At 53.3% G+C, this 18,224-nt stretch overlaps 1 protein-coding gene across 5 annotated transcripts in view; it reads right to left on the bottom strand.

The window, feature by feature from the left end:
* The window catches only part of LOC119979635 (probable G-protein coupled receptor 132), a 76,672-nt gene that overhangs the window by 41,904 nt on the left and 16,544 nt on the right, over nucleotides 1-18,224 (bottom strand). The window contains exon 1 of one of the 5 annotated variants that reach the window (XM_038822187.1): nucleotides 11,816-11,998. The exons of 2 other annotated variants lie outside the window; for them this stretch is intronic. The gene's annotated coding sequence lies outside the window, so the exon portion shown is untranslated. Of the gene's footprint in view, nucleotides 1-4,067; nucleotides 4,194-11,815; nucleotides 11,999-18,224 lie in introns of those variants that run through there. 2 more of the 5 variants (XM_038822181.1, XM_038822163.1) reach the window with 2 other exon arrangements.

The raw sequence follows: 18,224 nt of genomic DNA, 5'->3' as shown, positions 1-18,224 counted from the left end.
TAGGAATCATTGGTCAGACCACATTTGGATTATTGAAATGAAAATCGCTTATTGTCACTGATGAGCCATCAATCGAACGCGAGACGAGTTGCTGTACAGAAGTTAGGTTTTAATCAGCTAGAAGTTAGCCCTGCAGTCGACTACAGTAAATGGACGACAGCCGGGCGTTCTGACTATTTATACCTCGGTATGGAGGCGTGGTTAACTCAGCCTCTCGACCAGTCGGAGAGCCGTCACATGACTGGTCTCAACCAATCGGTCGAGAGGCACATGACCGACCAGGGCCAATGGTAAGCCGGTGTTCTGCACCAATGGCAGACAGCTATGCAAATCATACCACCACAGTCACAAGTAGGCTTCAAATGAAGTTACTGTGAAAAGCCCCTAGTCACCACATTCCGGAGCCTGTTTGGGGAGGCTGGTACGGGAATTGAACCGTTCTGCTGGTCTGCTTTCAAAGCCAGCGATTTAGCCCAGTGTGCTAAACCAGCCCCTGTGTTCAGTTCTGGGCACCTTTACGGTAGGATGTTAAAGCCATGGAGAGAGTGCAGCGGAGATTTACTTCAATGATACCAGGAATGAGGAATTTTAGATAAAAGGACAGACTGGAGAAGTTGGGCATGTTTTCCCCGGAACAGAGAAGATTAAGAGGCGACCTTATTGAGGTGTCCAAAATTCTGAACAATTTTAACAGGGTAAAGTCGCTATTCTGTTTCCACTGATTGGTATGTCAGTGATGAGGGGTCACAATTTCAGGGTGGTCAGCAAGAGAGCTCGGAGTGAGAGGAGGGAAAACGTCTTTACTCAGAGATTTGTTGGGGTTTGGAATGCGCTGCCTGGGAGGGTGGTAGAGGCGGATTCCACAGGAAGTTTCAAAAGAGAGCTGGATCTATATTTGAAAGTGACGAGTTTAGAGGGGTACGGAGATAGGGCTGGGGAATGGGACTATCTGGATTGCTCTTTTGGGAGCTGGTGCGGACACGGTGGGCTGAATGGCCTCCTTCTGTGCTGTAAATAACAAATATATGGAATTCAGTAAGACTTTTTGGCAAGGCCTCGCATGGGAAATTGGGCAAAAAAGTAAGAGCCCATGAGATCCGGGGCAATTTAGCAAATTGGATCCAAAATTGGTTGAGTGGCAGGAGGCAGAGGGTGATGTTTGAAGGTTGTTGTTGTGACTGGAAATCTGTGTCCAGTGGTGGGCCGCAGGGATCGGTGCTGGCTCCCTTGCTGTTTGTATTGAATTTAGGAGATATGATCAGTAAGTTAGCAGGTGACATAAAAATTGGTGGTGTGGTAAATGGTGAGGAGGAAAGCCTCAGGTTACAAAACGATATGGATGGGCCGGTTAGACGGGCAGTACAGTGGCAGATAGAATTTAACCCTGAAAAGCGTGAGGTGATGCATTGTGGGAGGACTAACTAAGGCAAGGGAATAAACAATGAATGGTCGGACCCTAGGAAGTACAGAGGACCAGAGGAACCTAGGTGTGCAGGTTCACATATCTCTGAAGGTGGCAGGACAGGTAGATAAGGTGGCTTGTGGCATACTTGCCTCTACTAACTGAGGCTGATGGAGCCGAATAAAACACTGGCTAGGCCACAGCTAGAGTACTGGGTGCAGTTCCGGTCACCACACTATAGAAAGGACGTGACGACGTGAAATGAAATGAAATGAATTGAAATCGTTTATTGTCACAAGTAGGCTTCAAATGAAGTTACTGTGAAAAGCCCCTAGTCGCCACATTCCGGCGCCTATTCAGGGAGGCTGGTACAGGAATTGAACCGTGCTGCTGGCCTGCCTTGGTCGGCTTTCAAAGCCAGCGATTTAGCCCTGTGCTAAACCAGAAAAGAATGCAGAGGAGATTCCCCAGGATGCTGTCTGGGTTGGAGCATTTCAGCTGTGAAGAGAGGCGGGTTAGGCTGGGGCTGTTTTCCTTGGAGCAGAGAAGGCTGGGGGGGGGGGGAGGGGGGGCTGACTGAGGTGTACAAAATTCTGAGAGACATAGATAGAAACTTTTCCCCTTAGTGAAGGGGTCAGTAACCAGGGGGTGTGGATTTAAGGTAAGGGGCAGGAGGTTTAGAGGAGATGAGGGGGGAAACATTTTCACCCAGAGGGTGGTGGGAGTCTGGGACTCGCTACCTGAAAGCCTGGTAGAGGTGGGAACACTCACATTTAAGAAGCATTTAGAGGCACCCTTGAAACGCCGCAGCGCACAAGGCTACGGATCAAGTGCTGGAAAATGGGATGAGAGTAAATAGGTTCTTGATGGCTATTATTCACAAGATGGGCTGAACGGCCTCTCTCCAGGCTGTAGAAAAACTCTGTGACACTGTAGGCCTGACAATGGGCTGCAAAATGCTGAGAGTTCCAAATTGTCCAATGCGAGATTTTATACAAGAACTAATCAATACTTTTGAAAGCTTTTAACAGAAGTAAGGAAGTTGCATTTTGATAATACTTTTCACAACCTCAACATGTCCCCAAACACTTCACGGGCAATGAAGCACTTTTTGAAATGTAGCAATGAAATGTTACAATGTTGGAAACACAGGAGCTAATTTGGACAGAGCAAAGCTTCCACAAACAGTTATACGGCAATATCTAGATCAACCCCTTTTTGTGGTATTGACTGAGGGATGCATGGTGGCCAGGACACTGGGTACAATTCCCTTGCTCTTCTCATTGAACCGTGGGAACTTTTATCTCAACCTTGGAGGGCAGACAGGGATTGGGCCTGATAACGGATCCGAGCGATTGTGCCTGGACAGTGCAGCGTTCCCTCAGCATTGCACAAGATTAAGTCTAGATTTTAGAGCTCAAGTCTCTGGAGCGGGACTTGCACTCCCAACCTCTGAGCTCAGGAATGCGAGCCTTACCCACACTGAGCCTCAGCTGATAACTGCAGACACGTTGAGGCAAGTTTTGCATCGGAACAGTTATTTGTGTCAAACTGTCTCATTTGCTTAAAGTAGTCTCGGTTTCTGCTAACGAGAATTGGCAAATTGTATCATCAGACAGTGTTCACCACATCACAGTTTCTCCTGGGCCTTCCCCCCTTGTGGTGAAAAACAAATGCATCGCAGAAAAAAATTGAAATGCCTCAAATATTAAAAATACTTCAGATTTTGCATCATCGTCAACCTTCTACATGCAGTATCTGTGAGCTCATCTCTCCTGGGAAACCCCTCAAGAACGTTTCCCTGTGTGACACTTTCCGACAAAGTTTACTTCCCGTTTAAAGGTCTAGTCCCCCCCCCCCCCCCCCCCCCCCACCACCACCAACAGGAATGGAAAGAGTGAGACAAAGGGGCAGGGGAAGCAGAGGGTGTCGGGGAGAAAGGCTGAACGAGAGAGGGGATGACCAAGAGAACAACAGCAAGGTGGGCGGAGAGAGTGAATGAGATACAGGGCGAAGGAGGGAGGGAGAGTGAGGTACATAGGGCGAGGTATGCAGACAGATAACCCGAGGTGAGAGAGCACAGTGGAGAGGGCTGGATGGAAACAAGGTGGGTTATAAGGAGGGACATGCAGGAAGGTGCAAAAGCTCGATGTAGGAAGGGGTTCAGGGAATTGAAGAGAAAAAGTAAAATTGACACCCAATGTTTCTGTGAAATTGTGCTTGTGCATCCACACAGGAGCCTGGAATATACCGTGTAGAGCCGATTCCATGTTAAATAGGAAGTCTTACAACACCAGGTTAAAGTCCAACAGGTTTGTTTCAAACACCAGCTTTCGGAGCACGGCTCCTTCCTCAGGTGAATGAAGAGGTATGGAGAGGAACATACCTCTCCATTCACCTGAGGAAGGAGCAGCGCTCCGAAAGCCGGTGTTTGAAACAAACCTGTTGGACTTTAACCTGGTGTTGTAAGACCTCTTACTGTGCCCACCCCAGTCCAACGCCGGCATCTCCACATCATGTTAAATAACACACAGCAGCGAAAAAAACATTTAGATATAACACGTGTTGAAAAAAGCAGTCATGCAGAACAATTTTTACAGGGAACATTTCAGGAAGTTGCAATGAATACACGGCTAAAACATTGGGAAAGGTGAGGGACACATACCAACTACACTGTCCGTCTCGGCAAGGTTTCCACATACAGCCCCAAGAAACAGGCAAATCTTTCCCACCGCAGTGTCACAGACCGAAAGCTGAGCCTGAATTTACTCTTCATGTCTGTCTGGAGTGCCGGTCCAAGGTGGAATTGTAGCAGCTTGCCTGTTTGAGGAACACCTCCTCCTACACTAACCCCTAGGGAGTTGTTAGGCAGTGAGTGTTTTTATTACTCGTTGGCGGCATTGTCATTGGTACATCTGCTTAAAGCTGGCAGGCGTCTCGAACACAGCTGTACACAGTGATGACAAAGGATTAAACGTGTTCCACCACAACTGCACACTGATGTAGCACTTTTAACATGGTAAAATGTCTCAAAGCCCCTGACAGGAGCGATATCAAGGATAATCTGATACCAGGGGCGTGATCTACCTGAATGGCAGCAGAGTCCCACAGCGTGTGCCAGAGTGCCAGGAATCACCACGCTAACGGCCATGCGGGTAGATCAGAGTCCCACAGCGTGTGCCAGAGTGCCAGGAATCACCACGCTAACGGCCATGCGGGTAGATCAGAGGCCTCAGCGGAGAACGCTAGGCCGAGGCTGCATTTAGTCCCGTTTTTTGCGTTGACCAGCCAGCTCAGCGGGCAAACACCTGAGGGCCTGCGATCCCCTGTGAAACCTCACGAATGCCGTCCCTGGAGACCAGCACTGAACGGCGCTCGCCCGAGGTCTCCGAGGTAATGGCGGTTAGATCCCAACGTCTCGGTTAGATCTCGGGAACGCACGTTAGAGTGAGACTAGCTGTCTCACTCCAATATGCAGATTTGCCAGGAAGTGATCCCGCCTACAGTGGGGAGCATTCATAGAATTTACAGTGCAGAAGGAGGCCATTCGGCCCATCGAGTCTGCACCGGCTCTTGGAAAGAGCACCCTACCCAAGGTCAACACCTCCTCCCTATCCCCATAACCCAGTTACCCCACCCAACACTAAGGGCAATTTTGGACACTAAGGGCAATTTAGTATAGCCAATCCACCTAACCTGCACATCTTTGGACTGTGGGAGGAAACCGGAGCACCCGGAGGAAACCCACGCACACACGGGGAGGATGTGCAGACTCCACACAGACAGTGACCCAGCCGGGAATCGAACCTGGGATCCTGGAGCTGTGAAGCAAGTGTGCTATCCACAATGCTACCGTGCTGCCCTAATTTATATTGTGACGGCTCACGAGATCTGTGCCAGATCTCGCCAGGCGTGACGAGCCGGGTAGATCCCGGAAGTGGGATTTCCCAGCATCCATCAGCCTCACCACACTGCTTTCCGGGAGCAATACGGGTGGTAGATCTCGCCCCAAATGTCAAAAGGGGATATTAGGTAGATGAGCAAGTACTTGGTCTAAAAGGCAAGTTTAAAGGAGTGGCTTGGAGGAGTGAGGAGAGGTAGAGATGTGTAGGGACGGGGGCCGGGATTCTCCCCTACCCGGCGGGGCGGGGGGTCCCGGTGTGGTGGAGTGGCGCCAACCACTCCGGCTTCGGGCCTCCCCAAAGGTGTGGAATTCTCTGCACCATTAGGGGTCAAGCCCTCACATTGAGGGGCAAGGCCCGCGCCGGAGTGGTTTCCGCTCCACCGGCCGGCGCAAATGGCCTTTGGCGCCACGCCAGCCGGGGCTGAAAGGGTTTCGCCGGCCGGCGGAAGTCCACGCATGCGCCGGAGTGTCAGCGGCTGCTGACGTTATCCCGACACATGCGCGGGGGAGGGGGTCTCTTCCGCCACCCGCCATGGTGGAGATGTGGCGGAGGCGGAAGAAAAAGAGTGCCCCCACGGCACAGGCCCCGTTCGCCGATCGGTGGGCCGCGATCGCGGGCCAGGCCACCGTGGGGGCACCCCCCCGGGGCCAGATCGCCCCCCCCCCAGGACCCCGGCGCGTGCAATCCCGCCAGCACCAGACGTGCTTTGATTCCCGCCGGCGGGAAAGGCCTGTCAGCGGCGGGTCTTCGGCCCATCACGGGCCGGAGAATCATCACGGGGGGCCCACCGACCGGTGCGGCGCGATTCGCGAATTCCCCCCCCCCCCCCCCCCCCCCCCCGACGATTCCCGGGTGGCGGAGAATTCGGGCCACGGCGGGGGTGGGATTGACGCCGGCCCCGGGTGATTCTCCCACTCCCCGGGGGGTCGGAGAATTCCGCCCGGGGTTCCAGAGCTAGGGGTCCAAGCTGCTAAAGACGCAGTCAGAAGGTGAAGCAATAGGAACACAGGGATGTGGAAGAGGCCAGAATTAAAGTGGTCTCAGGAGGGCCTGGAGAAGATTACAGACATTAGAGGTGGGAGGGCCGTCACGTTTTGGAGGCATCTTAAAACGAGGACGAGGATTTCAAAATTGTGTTGACGGTCTGGGAGCGAGTGTAGATCGGTGAACACATGGGTGATGGGTGAATGGATCTTGCTGCTACAACCACAGCCCACAATATTCTCCCAGTGCCACATCTGGAACGTATCCCCCAGGGGACATCCCAATCACTGGGAGGTTTGAAACATCAAGCTCGCAATGCCTTGGCCCCACCATCTTGCATGGCCTGTTAATGAGAGAATTACAGCCCCTTTTCTGCTGTCACCATATCTCAGTGTGGCACAGATCTCAGCACTGGCTGCAAGAAGGTACGATTTGTGCACCTCTGTCGTTTGGGAGGGTCGAAACTCATAAATCTAGAAGCAAAATGTCTTTGAGTGGAGGGACAGAAGATTGGGAGACAGGAGCGAGCGGATGGAGGCTCTTGCGCCCATTTTGTACCCATGGCAGCATCCCTCCATTATTCCACCTCACCCTGCTTCCTGGTGAAATACTATTTCTGGAATCATACAATAGTACAACACAGAGGCAGCCGTTTGGCCCACTGTGTCTGTGCTAGCTCTTTCGAAGTCCTATCAAATTAATTTCACTCCATTGCTCTTTCCTCATCGCCCTGAAATGTCTCCTTTTCAAGAATTTATTTGAGTTTCATTTGAAAGTGACTGTTGAAGTTGCTACCGTCACCCTTTCAACATTCCACAACACAACTCATTATGTGAAAACTTTTTCTTTTGTAAACTCTTCCTTTTGCGAATTGTCATCTGTTTACTGACCTACCTGAAAAATGGTATTTCCGTATTTACTCTGTCAAAACTCTGCAAATAACAATCACGAGAGAATAAGTATTGGGGAAACTAATGTGGTTAAAGGACAATAAGTCCCCTGGACCTGATGGGTTACATCCCAGGATATTAAAGAAAGCAACTACAGATGCACCATAGAAAGCATTCTTTCTGGTTGTATCACAGCTTGATATGGAGCCTGCTCTGCCCAAGACCGCAGGAAACTACAAAAGGTTGTGAATGTAGCCAAATCCATCACGCAAACCAGCCTCCCATCCATTGACTCTGTCTCTAATTCCCGCTGCCTCAGAAAGGCAGCCAGCATAATTAAGGACCCCACGCACCCCAGACATACTCTCTTCCACCTTCTTCCATCAGGAAAAAGATACCAAAGTTTGAGGTCAGGTACCAACCGACTCAAGAACAGCTTCTTCCCTACTGCCATCAGACTTTTGAATGGACCTACCTCGTATTAAGTTGATCTTTTCTCTACACCTTGCTATAACTGTAACATTATATTCTGCAGTCTCTCCTTCCTTCCCTGTGTACGGTATGCATTGTTTGTACAGCATGCAAGAAACAATACTTTTCACTGTAGACTAATACATGTGACAATAATAAATCAAATCAAATAAAATCAAAACTACAGAGATAGTGGATGCACTGGAGCAATCTTCCAAGAATCCTTAAATTCTGGAGTGGACCCAGAGGATTGGACAATTGCCAATGTAACACTTTTATTCAAAAAACAATAATTATCGGCCAGTTGGCTTAACCTCTGTCATTGGGGAAACGTTAGAGTCCATTATAAAGTATATAATAACAGAACATTTAGAAATACATAATATAACCAAGCAGAGTCAGCATGGCTTCATGAAGGGGAAATCATGTCTGACAACTTTATTAGAATTCTTTGAGGTGGTAACAAGCAGGATAGATAAAGGAGAACCAGTAGATGTAATATACTTGGATTTCTAAAAAGTGTTTGATAAGCACTAAAGGTTACTTAATAAGATAAAAGCCCATGGTATTGGGGGGTGGTTTATTAGCATGGATAGAGGATTGGTTGACTGATATAATAATCTAATAATAATCTTTATTGCCACAAGAAGGCTTACATTAACACTGCAATGAAGTTACAGTGAAAATCCTCCAGTTGCCACATTCCGGTGCCTGTTCGGGTACACAGAGAGAATTCAAAATGTCCAATTCACCTAACAAGCACGTCTTTCGGGGCTTGTGGGAGGAAACCGGAGCACCCGGAGGAAACCCACGCAGACACGGGGAGAACGTGCAGACTCCGCACAGACAGCGACCCGATCCGGGAATCGAACCTGGGACCCTGCCGCTGTGAAGCAACAGTGCTAAACACTATGCTACTGTGCTGCCCCCAGAGTTGGGATAAGACAGGCATTTTCAGGATGGCAACCTTTACCTAGTGGAGTGCTGCAGGGATCAGTTTTGGGGCCACAATTGTTTCGAATACATAATGACTTGGACGAGGGCAGTGAATGTACAGTGAGAAGGCGAGTGGTGAGGATAACACAAAGAGTCTACAGAGGGTTATAGACAGGTTAGGTGAGTGGGCAAAAGCTTGGCAGATCATAGAATCTCTACTATGCAGAAGGAGGCCATTCAGCCCACTGAGTCTGCACCAGCCCTCTGAAAGACCACCCGACCTTACCCCAATGTGCCAGCGGTAATTCCTCTCACTGCCCCTGGCTGGACTGCTCTCTAGCTTCCACACAGAGGCCTCTTTTCTGGGGGCTGGGGGGGAGTCGGTGTGGGGGGGGGATCTGTGGGGGCGTTCCTTTAATCAGGGGGTCCGTGTAGGGGTCTCCCTATTTAAGGGGTCCATGTGGGGGTTCCCTTTGGTCAGGGGTCCCTGGGTGGGTCTCCCTATAACAGGGCTCCATGTGGGGGGTTCCCTATTATAGGGGTACTGGGAAATTGAGTCGCCCCGTACTTGGGGGTAGGGGACACCCAGGTGACCCAGGGGTGGGGAGCTGATGTTCGGTGCGGGTAGTGGGGTTCGGGGCTGAATTATGGCGCCGTTCGCCGACTCGACCTGCCTGATAGTGCCCCCCCCCCCCCCCTTGCCGACCCCTGGTCACCCCTTGGCCATCCCCCACCAGTCCCCCCAGCCCTCCCCCCCACCCCTGGCCAGCAACACGGCTCCCGCCCGACTGTGGCCCCGCCGGACACAGTCCGCTGCCACCACGCCGGGTTCCCGCATGGCTGAGACCGCACATGAACCGCGTGGTGGGGAACTCGGCCCATCGAGGGCGGAGCATCGGGGGAGGGCCTTCCGGTGACACCATTTCGGAGGGGGGGGGGGCGGAAGATACAAAAGCTGCATCAAACAGGCGCCGCCCCCCCCCGATTTTGGGGTCAAAAGGGAGTCTCCGCCCGATCATCGATTCCGAACGGGGGAACGGGGAACCCTGCTCCTAGCCCCAAACGGAAAATCAAACCCCATCAAGTTACAATCAGTGGGAAATGATCCAGTGGCGAAAGGAAGAGAACTTTGTCACTCAGAGTTGTCAGGTTCTGGAACATTCTCTCTGAGAATGCTGATTGAATAACTAATTTGAAAAGGGAGTTGCCTGTCTTCTTGGACATGAGAACTCAGAGCCACAGAATCCAATAACTTCCTCCCAAATTTTATGTTTAACCCCTGTCATATCAAAGCCATTTCGTTTTCTTCCTCTTCTGCCAAGTCCTCATTCAGAAGGCGGCCACCTCTTTATTGCCCAACGCAGCACCCCGACGTTTGCCATCAGTGGGTTTATATTTACCCACCCACCGCCCGTCTTCCTCAGTAAATTTGCAAAACCTGCAAATTATTTTTCGCAGCTTATTGCTTACTTCCTATCCCTGGCTTTTACCCAGTCCACTAGATTCCGCTTATATTTGTGCAAGCTTCTCCTTGCTTTTGATATATCTTACATCCTCGCTGCTTAACTGCGCAGCTAATTACCTTTTATGGTTTGATAATGTGCCGGCACCTCCCACTCTCTCTGTTAATTCACATGTCTCGCTCAGCGAGTTACGGTCACTTCACACCTCATCCTTCAGACGCAGTCTTATTTAGATCAAAATCTTGGTCTGTGACCCCCCCCCCCCCCCCCCCCCCCCCCACCCCCACCACCCACCCCTCTCCTCCACCTTCACAACAAACTTCTCAGCATCCTCCATCTGCAACAACTGGTATTAGTATAGCACCTTTAACTCAACAAAACATCCAAAGGGTGCGTCATCAAAGCAGATTCGACACTGAACCACGGAGGAACTACGAGGGGAGCTGACCAACAGCTCGGTCTGCCCACTTTCCATCGGAACCGCTGCACGCCACCGGGAAACCCGGAGGTGGGGCGCGCCGCCAGGGGGAATCGTGAATCCCAACCATTGGCGAATTCTGGGCCCTCACCACTGGCTCTCGGGTGGCCAGTTCCCTTGCCTGTTCCAAAACGTACGATAGAACCGCAGAAAGGTACAGTACAGACGGAGGGCAATCTCTCTTAGAAATACCATCCTACTTCCTTCGAACAGTACGGCACAGAAGGTGGCCATTCGGTCCCATCTTGTCAGTGCCAGCCCTTTTGTCGAGACACCCAAATGATCCCCCTCCCCCGTCCACCACCTATGCAGAAACACTTTTCCTCACCTCATGTCACTTCCTGTTATTTTGTCAATCATTTTCAATCGGTGCCCTGTGATAACTGACCCCCCCCACCCCCACCACCCCCACCCCCCGGGCGTCGTTAGAGAACGTTCCTGTCTATTTAATAATAATAATCGCTTATTCTCACAAGTTGGCTTCAATGAAGTCACTGTGAAAAGCCCCCAGTCGCCACATTCCGGCGCCTGTTCAGGGAGGCTGGTACGGGAATTGAACCCGCGCTGCTGGCCTTGTTCTGCATTACAAGCCAGCGATTTAGCCCACTGTGCTGAACCAGCCCCTATATTTGGGGCAATGGGATGAAATTAGAGGCATGAAACGCTGGGCATTGAATTGTCGGACTCTGAAAGGGCTGTGGGCAATCCGGCCGGTGGCCACTTTAATATCACCTGTTTTATCCAACATCTACATTCCAATTTGCTCCCATTGCTCCAGAAAACTAAGCCCGGAACATTCCGGGGGGTTACAGCCTTTACGAGCTGCTGACCCTCTCCACTTCTCACAGTCAATATTAACATTAAAATTCTCCGTTACAGCATAGACGGGGGGCAGGAATTCTCCCCGGCTAATCTGACTCTCTTTTCCTGCTGTCAGAGTGCCCGCGCTTGTGGCGTTCCCGACGGAGTGGGGTGGTCACGATGGGAAATCCCATTGACAGGCGACGGGAAGAAAGAATCCCGGCAGAAAAGACGGGGCTGGGGAGCGGGGAATCCCGCTAAAGGTTTCCCAAACGTTTCTCACTGTGGGAACCTTTTGAAACCCAAGAGCTCTGACAGAACCCCCGGTGAAACATTCTTACTTTGTTAAAGAATTAAACCACAAAAAACAATTGTGTTTACGCAATAGGTACCAACATTAGAAAACAGACATTTCTAAAAGTATTTTCTATTTCTTATATGTATCCATTTATCATCATTTCTTATTCAAAGTACAGAACTCTTACCTTCTTTTTGCCATTTTAATGGGAGGACTGATATTGCTGCTTTTGCTCAACAGGGGCTTTTCACAGTAACTTCATTCAAGCCGACTTGTGACAATAAGCGATTTTCATTTCATTTCAATTAATTTAACATTCAGGGTGCTGCGAGACAGCAGGATTCTCGCATTCTCATGTCACACACACACACAAACTCTCTCTCTCTCACACACTCCCTCTCTCTCACACATGCACTCTCTCTCACTCACACACTCCCTCTCTCTCACACACAAACTCTCTCTCTCACACACACTCCCTCTCTCTCACACACAAACTCTCTCTCTCACACACTCCCTCTCTCACACACACTCCCTCTCTCTCACACACAAACTCTCTCTCTCACACACTCCCTCTCTCTCACACACAAACTCTCTCTCTCACACACACTCCCTCTCTCTCACACACAAACTCTCTCTCTCACACACTCCCTCTCTCACACACACTCCCTCTCTCTCACACACAAACTCTCTCTCTCTCTCACACACACTCCCTCTCTCTCACACACAAACTCTCTCTCACACACTCCCTCTCTCACACACACTCCCTCTCTCTCACACACAAACTCTCTCACTCACACACACTCCCTCTCTCTCACACACAAACTCTTTCTCTCTCACACACTCCCTCTCTCTCACACATGCACTCTCTCTCTCACACACTCCCTCTCTCTCACTCTCTCTCTCTCACACACTCCCTCTCTCTCACTCTCTCTCTCTCACACACTCCCTCTCTCTCACTCTCTCTCTCTCACACACTCTCTCTCTCACACACAAACTCTCACTCAGACACACTCCCTCTCTCTCTCACACAAACACACACTCTCTCACACACTCCCTCTCTCTCACACACAAACTCTCTCTCACACACAAACTCTCTCTCTCACACACTCCCTCTCTCTCACACACACACAAACTCTCTCTCACTCACACACACTCCCTCTCTCTCACACACTCCCTCTCTCTCACACACAGACTCTCTCTCTCACACACTCCCTCTCTCTCACACACACACACAAACTCTCTCTCACTCACACACACTCCCTCTCTCTCACACACTCCCTCTCTCTCACACACACAAACTCTCTCTCTCACTCAGACACACTCCCTCTCTCTCACAAACAAACTCTCTCCCTCACACACTCCCTCTCTCTCACACACAAACTCTCTCTCTCTCACTCACACACACTCTCTCACTCACACACTCCCTCTCTCTCACACACACAAACTCTCTCTCTCTCACACACTCCCTCTCTCTCACACACAAACTCTCTCTCTCTCACACACTCCCTCTCTCTCACACACAAACTCTCACTCAGATCCACTCCCTCTCTCTCACACACAAACTCTCTCTCTCTCACACACTCCCTCTCTCTCACTCTCTCTCTCTCACACACTCCCTCTCTCTCACTCTCTCTCTCTCACACACTCCCTCTCTCTCACTCTCTCTCTCTCACACACTCCCTCTCTCTCACACACAAACTCTCTCTCACACACAAACTCTCTCTCACTCACACACACTCCCTCTCTCTCACACACTCCCTCTCTCTCACACACACAAACTCTCTCTCTCACTCAGACACACTCCCTCTCTCTCACACACAAACTCTCTCCCTCACACACTCCCTCTCTCTCACACACAAACTCTCTCTCTCTCACTCACACACACTCTCTCACTCACACACTCCCTCTCTCTCACACACACAAACTCTCTCTCTCTCACACACTCCCTCTCTCTCACACACAAACTCTCTCTCTCTCACACACTCCCTCTCTCTCACACACAAACTCTCACTCAGATCCACTCCCTCTCTCTCACACACAAACTCTCTCTCTCTCACACACGCCCTCTCTCTCACTCTCTCTCACACACTCCCTCTCTCTCACTCTCTCTCTCTCACACACTCCCTCTCTCTCACTCTCTCTCTCTCACACACTCCCTCTCTCTCACACACAAACTCTCTCTCACACACAAACTCTCTCTCACTCACACACACTCCCTCTCTCTCACACACTCCCTCTCTCTCACACACAAACTCTCTCTCTCACACACTCCCTCTCTCTCACACACACACAAACTCTCTCTCACTCACACACACTCCCTCTCTCTCACACACTCCCTCTCTCACACACAAACTCTCTCTCTCTCACTCAGGCACACTCCCTCTCTCTCACACACAAACTCTCTCTCTCACACACTCCCTCTCTCTCACACACAAACTCTCTCTCTCTCACTCACACACACTCTCTCACTCACACACTCCCTCTCTCTCACACACACAAACTCTCTCTCTCTCACACACACCCTCTCTCTCACACACAAACTCTCTCTCTCTCACACACTCCCTCTCTCTCACACACAAACTCTCACTCAGATCCACTCCCTCTCTCTCACACACAAACTCTCTCTCTCTCACACACTCCCTCTCTCTCACACACAAACTCTCTCTCTCTCACACACTCCCTCTCTCTCACACACAAACTCTCACTCACACACACTCCCTCTCTCTCACACACAAACTCTTTCTCTCTCACACACACACAAACTCTCTCTCACTCACACACACTCCCTCTCTCTCACTCTCTCTCTCTCCCACATAATCTCTCTCTCTCACACACTCCCTCTCTCTCCCTGGCACCCACACTCACACACACACACATACAAACTATTTCTCTCACACACTCCCTCTCTCTCCCACACAATCTCTCTCTCTCACACACTCCCTCTCTCTCCCTGGCACCCACACTCACACACACACACATACAAACTATTTCTCTCACACACTCCCTCTCACACACACACTTTCTCACACACACTAACTCTCTCCCTCACACCCACACTCTCTCAAACACGATCTCTCTCTCACTCACACTCACCTCCCTCGCTCTCTCTTCTTTTTTTCACAAACATACTCTCACCTCTCTCTTCCTCACGCCATGGCCGCTTCCCCCCTCACCCCATGGCCACTGCTGGCCTCACTCCAGTGACCGCTCTCTTCCCCACTCCTGCCCTGGCCTGGACCATTGAGGTCTTACTTTCCTGCTGTATCGAACTTGCCCAATCAGAGGCTGGTTTCTTATCGCCCTGAGTTGGAAATATATCCGGCACGATCTAAAAAAGAAAAAGTCCCGTTCTGGGCGGGACAATGGCACTGCCAGGGTGCCCATGTGGCATCAGCAGTGCCAGGGTGCCCCTGTGGCATCAGCACTGCCAGGGTGCTGGGTAGCACTGCCGGGGTGCTGGGTGGCACTGCCAGGGCACTGGGTGGCACCACCAGGGTGCTGGGTGGCATCAGCAGTGCCAGGGTGCCCATGTGGTATCAGCACTGGCAGGGTGCTGGGTGGCACTGCCAGGGTGCTGGGTGGCATCAGCAGTGCCAGGGTGCCCATGTGGTATCAGCACTGCCAGGGTGCTGGTTGGCACTGCCAGGGTGCTGGGTGGCACCGCCAGGGTGCTGGGTGGCATCAGCAGTGCCAGGGTGCCCATGTGGTATCAGCAGTGCCAGGGTGCTGGGTGGCACTGCCAGGGTGCTGGGTGGCACTGCCAGGGTGCTGGGTGGCACTGCCAGGGTGCTGGGTGGCACTGCCAGGGTGCTGGGTGGCATTGCCAGGGTGCTGGGTGGCACTGCCAGGGTGCTGGGCGGCATTGCCAGGGTGCTGGGTGGCACTGCCAGGGCGCTGGGTGGCATCAGCAGTGCCAGGGTGCTGGGTGACACTGCCAGGGTGCTGGGTGGCACTGCCAGGGTGCTGGGTGGCATTGCCAGGGTGCTGAGTGGCGCTGCCAGGGTGCTGGGTGGCATCAGCAGTGCCAGGGTGCTGGGTGGCACTGCCAGGGTGCTGGGTGGCATCAGCAGTGCCAGGGTGCTGGGTGGCATCAGCAGTGCCAGGGTGCTGGGTGGCACTGCCAACGTGCTGGGTGGCACTGCCATGGCGCTGGGTGGCACTGCCAGGGCGCTGGGTGGCACTGCCAGGGCGCTGGGTGGCACTGCCAGGGTGCTGGGTGGCACTGCCAGGGCGCTGGGTGGCATCAGCAGTGCCAGGGCACCATCCTGCCCAGAAGCCAACCACCCAGGGGCCTCCAATCGCCTGGGAGACCCCCATAAATGCCGTTCCGCCAGCTCCCTGTTTGTGGAGACCATTGCTAAACGGTGGTCAGCTGGGGTATCGTTGGCGAGGCCGATAGATCCCGATAGATCCGGGGAGCGGTTTGATTTGGCGCAGGCATAAGTAAGTCAACAGTTCAGGTCACTTAACTATGCAAGTCTGGATCCCGCCCATTGTGAGAATGATCCAGGTGGTGACGTCTCGCGCGATCCCGTCAGATCTCGTGGGGACTAACGACTGTCGGAAATCCCAGAAGAGGCCGCTCGCGGAACTTACCGGCTGCGTCCAGTCCCGATTCCGGTGGGATGCTGCCGGTAAATCGCGTCCATCGGCCGTTCCTTCGCCGTCGCTGGGTCAACATCCTGGAACTGCCTCCCTGACAGCACAGTGGGTGCACCTACACCACAGGGACTGCAGCGGGTTCGAGAAGGCAGCTCACCACCCACCTTCCCAGGGGCAATTAGAGATTAGCAATAAATGTTGGTCTGACCAGCGACGCCCACATCCTGTCAATGAATTTGAAAAATGCTGCTTTTCCATTCCCCCCCGGCAAGACGTTGACATTCTCCCTGCAGTTTGCCAAATTGTTACCCGCACACTTAATCCATGGGCGCGCTCCAACCAAATTTGTTCTGAGTGTGGTGGCGAGCTGGAACTGCCAGGTGTTTCCCGATGGCCGACACGGCGAAACCGTCACCGTAGCGATGCCCGATGGCCTTCACGCTGGGAACGACTGTCCTGCCGGCTGATTGGCCGGGACTGTGCCCGCCAGCTCCCCGCTAACGAGGGAGAACAGCAATTAAACCGATCCCGCAGAGCAAACCCCAGACACGCAGCCACCAAGCAGAGCAGCTCCACGATTCTGGAATGCCGACCTGGCCGCATTGACGCGGTAAAGTCCAGAGGGGACGGCCTGTTCCCCAGAGGGGCTCAGAGGGTCAGCCATAGGGTCGGCAGTGCTGCCTGGGAGGCAGTGGCAGCGGGGCGGGGGGGGAGGGGGGGGGGGTGACAGTCGTCAGCGGGCGGGGCGGGGGGGGGGTGACAGCCGTCAGCGCGCGGGGCGGGGGGCGGGGGGGGGGGGACAGTCAGCAGCGTGCGGGGCGGGGGGGGGTGACAGTCAGCAGCGTGCGGGGCGGGGGGGGGGGGTGACAGTCGGCAGCGCGCGGGGCGGGGGGGGGGGGGCGGGGGGGGGTGGTGACAGTCGGCAGCGCGCGGGGCGGGGGGGGGGGGGCGGGGGGGGGGGTGACAGTCGGCAGCGCGCGGGGCGGGGGGGTGGGGCGGGGGGGTGGTGACAGTCGGCAGCGCGCGGGGCGGGGGGGTGGGGCGGGGGGGTGGTGACAGTCGGCAGCGCGCAGGGCGGGGGGGGCTGGTGACAAGGGGGAGCGCCACCCAATGCCATGAAAAAGTCAATGATCTCCACCAGGTCTCATGGGTGAGTTAGCATCGGCCCGCCTGTCAGCCCCCCTCACCCACCCCCGGCGACCTTGCACCTGGAACCCCCCCCCCCCCCGGATGACCCTGTTCCCCACCAGTACAATACTGCCACGTGTCCCAACACAGCTTGCCATCCACCAGCACACCCCACCCATGGCCAGTAGCGGTGCCCAAACCCGTGCCACCCCCCCCGCCTCGTGAAGCATGAAGCACGCGGCTCCCGATGTCCCCTCTCCGTCCCCGCAGGGAAAGATGGCCCACAACAAATGGGAAAGGGCCCGGATGGGCGGAAGAATACCAGACCTCAGATTCCTCACCCCCCCCACTACGAGGAACGGGCCTGGAGGTCACGGCATAAAGGTACACGGCTGCAATGACCTTGATGGCCACCGGCAGCGTGCGCCCTCCTCCGCACGACTACGGCACAGGTGCCGCACCATCTCCTTGTTGACGTGGCACCAGCTGTCCTTCATTTGTTCGAAGGGCCAGTGATGTCTGTACACCTCGAGATGTTGCGGGCTCCCCCTCTGGGTCCCTCCCTGGCCTGATGGGCGGCCGGCTCCTCAGGCTGTTGGGCGGGGTCTGGCACATGGGCTGCCACCTCGAGCCTCTTTCGATGCTGTTGCTGCCTGGCCTGCCAACGCCAACGTGAGGGCAGCTTCCACGGGGTCCAGGGTACCATCCATATCTCAATATCTGTGAGGAATTGGGCAGACTGCCGATCAGCCATGGCATCCACCCCGGATCGCTTGGATTCACTGACCGTTCCCCACCCTCACATCCCGTGCCGTCCCTCAGGGTATCATCCAGTGCACACACACCCCCAGCCGGGGCAGGAGCCG

Source organism: Scyliorhinus canicula, chromosome 2, assembly GCF_902713615.1.
Source record: "Scyliorhinus canicula chromosome 2, sScyCan1.1, whole genome shotgun sequence".
NCBI lineage: Eukaryota > Metazoa > Chordata > Chondrichthyes > Carcharhiniformes > Scyliorhinidae > Scyliorhinus > Scyliorhinus canicula.
The sequence above is the reverse complement of the archived record's forward strand: the minus strand, read 5'-3'. Positions and strand labels throughout refer to the sequence as shown.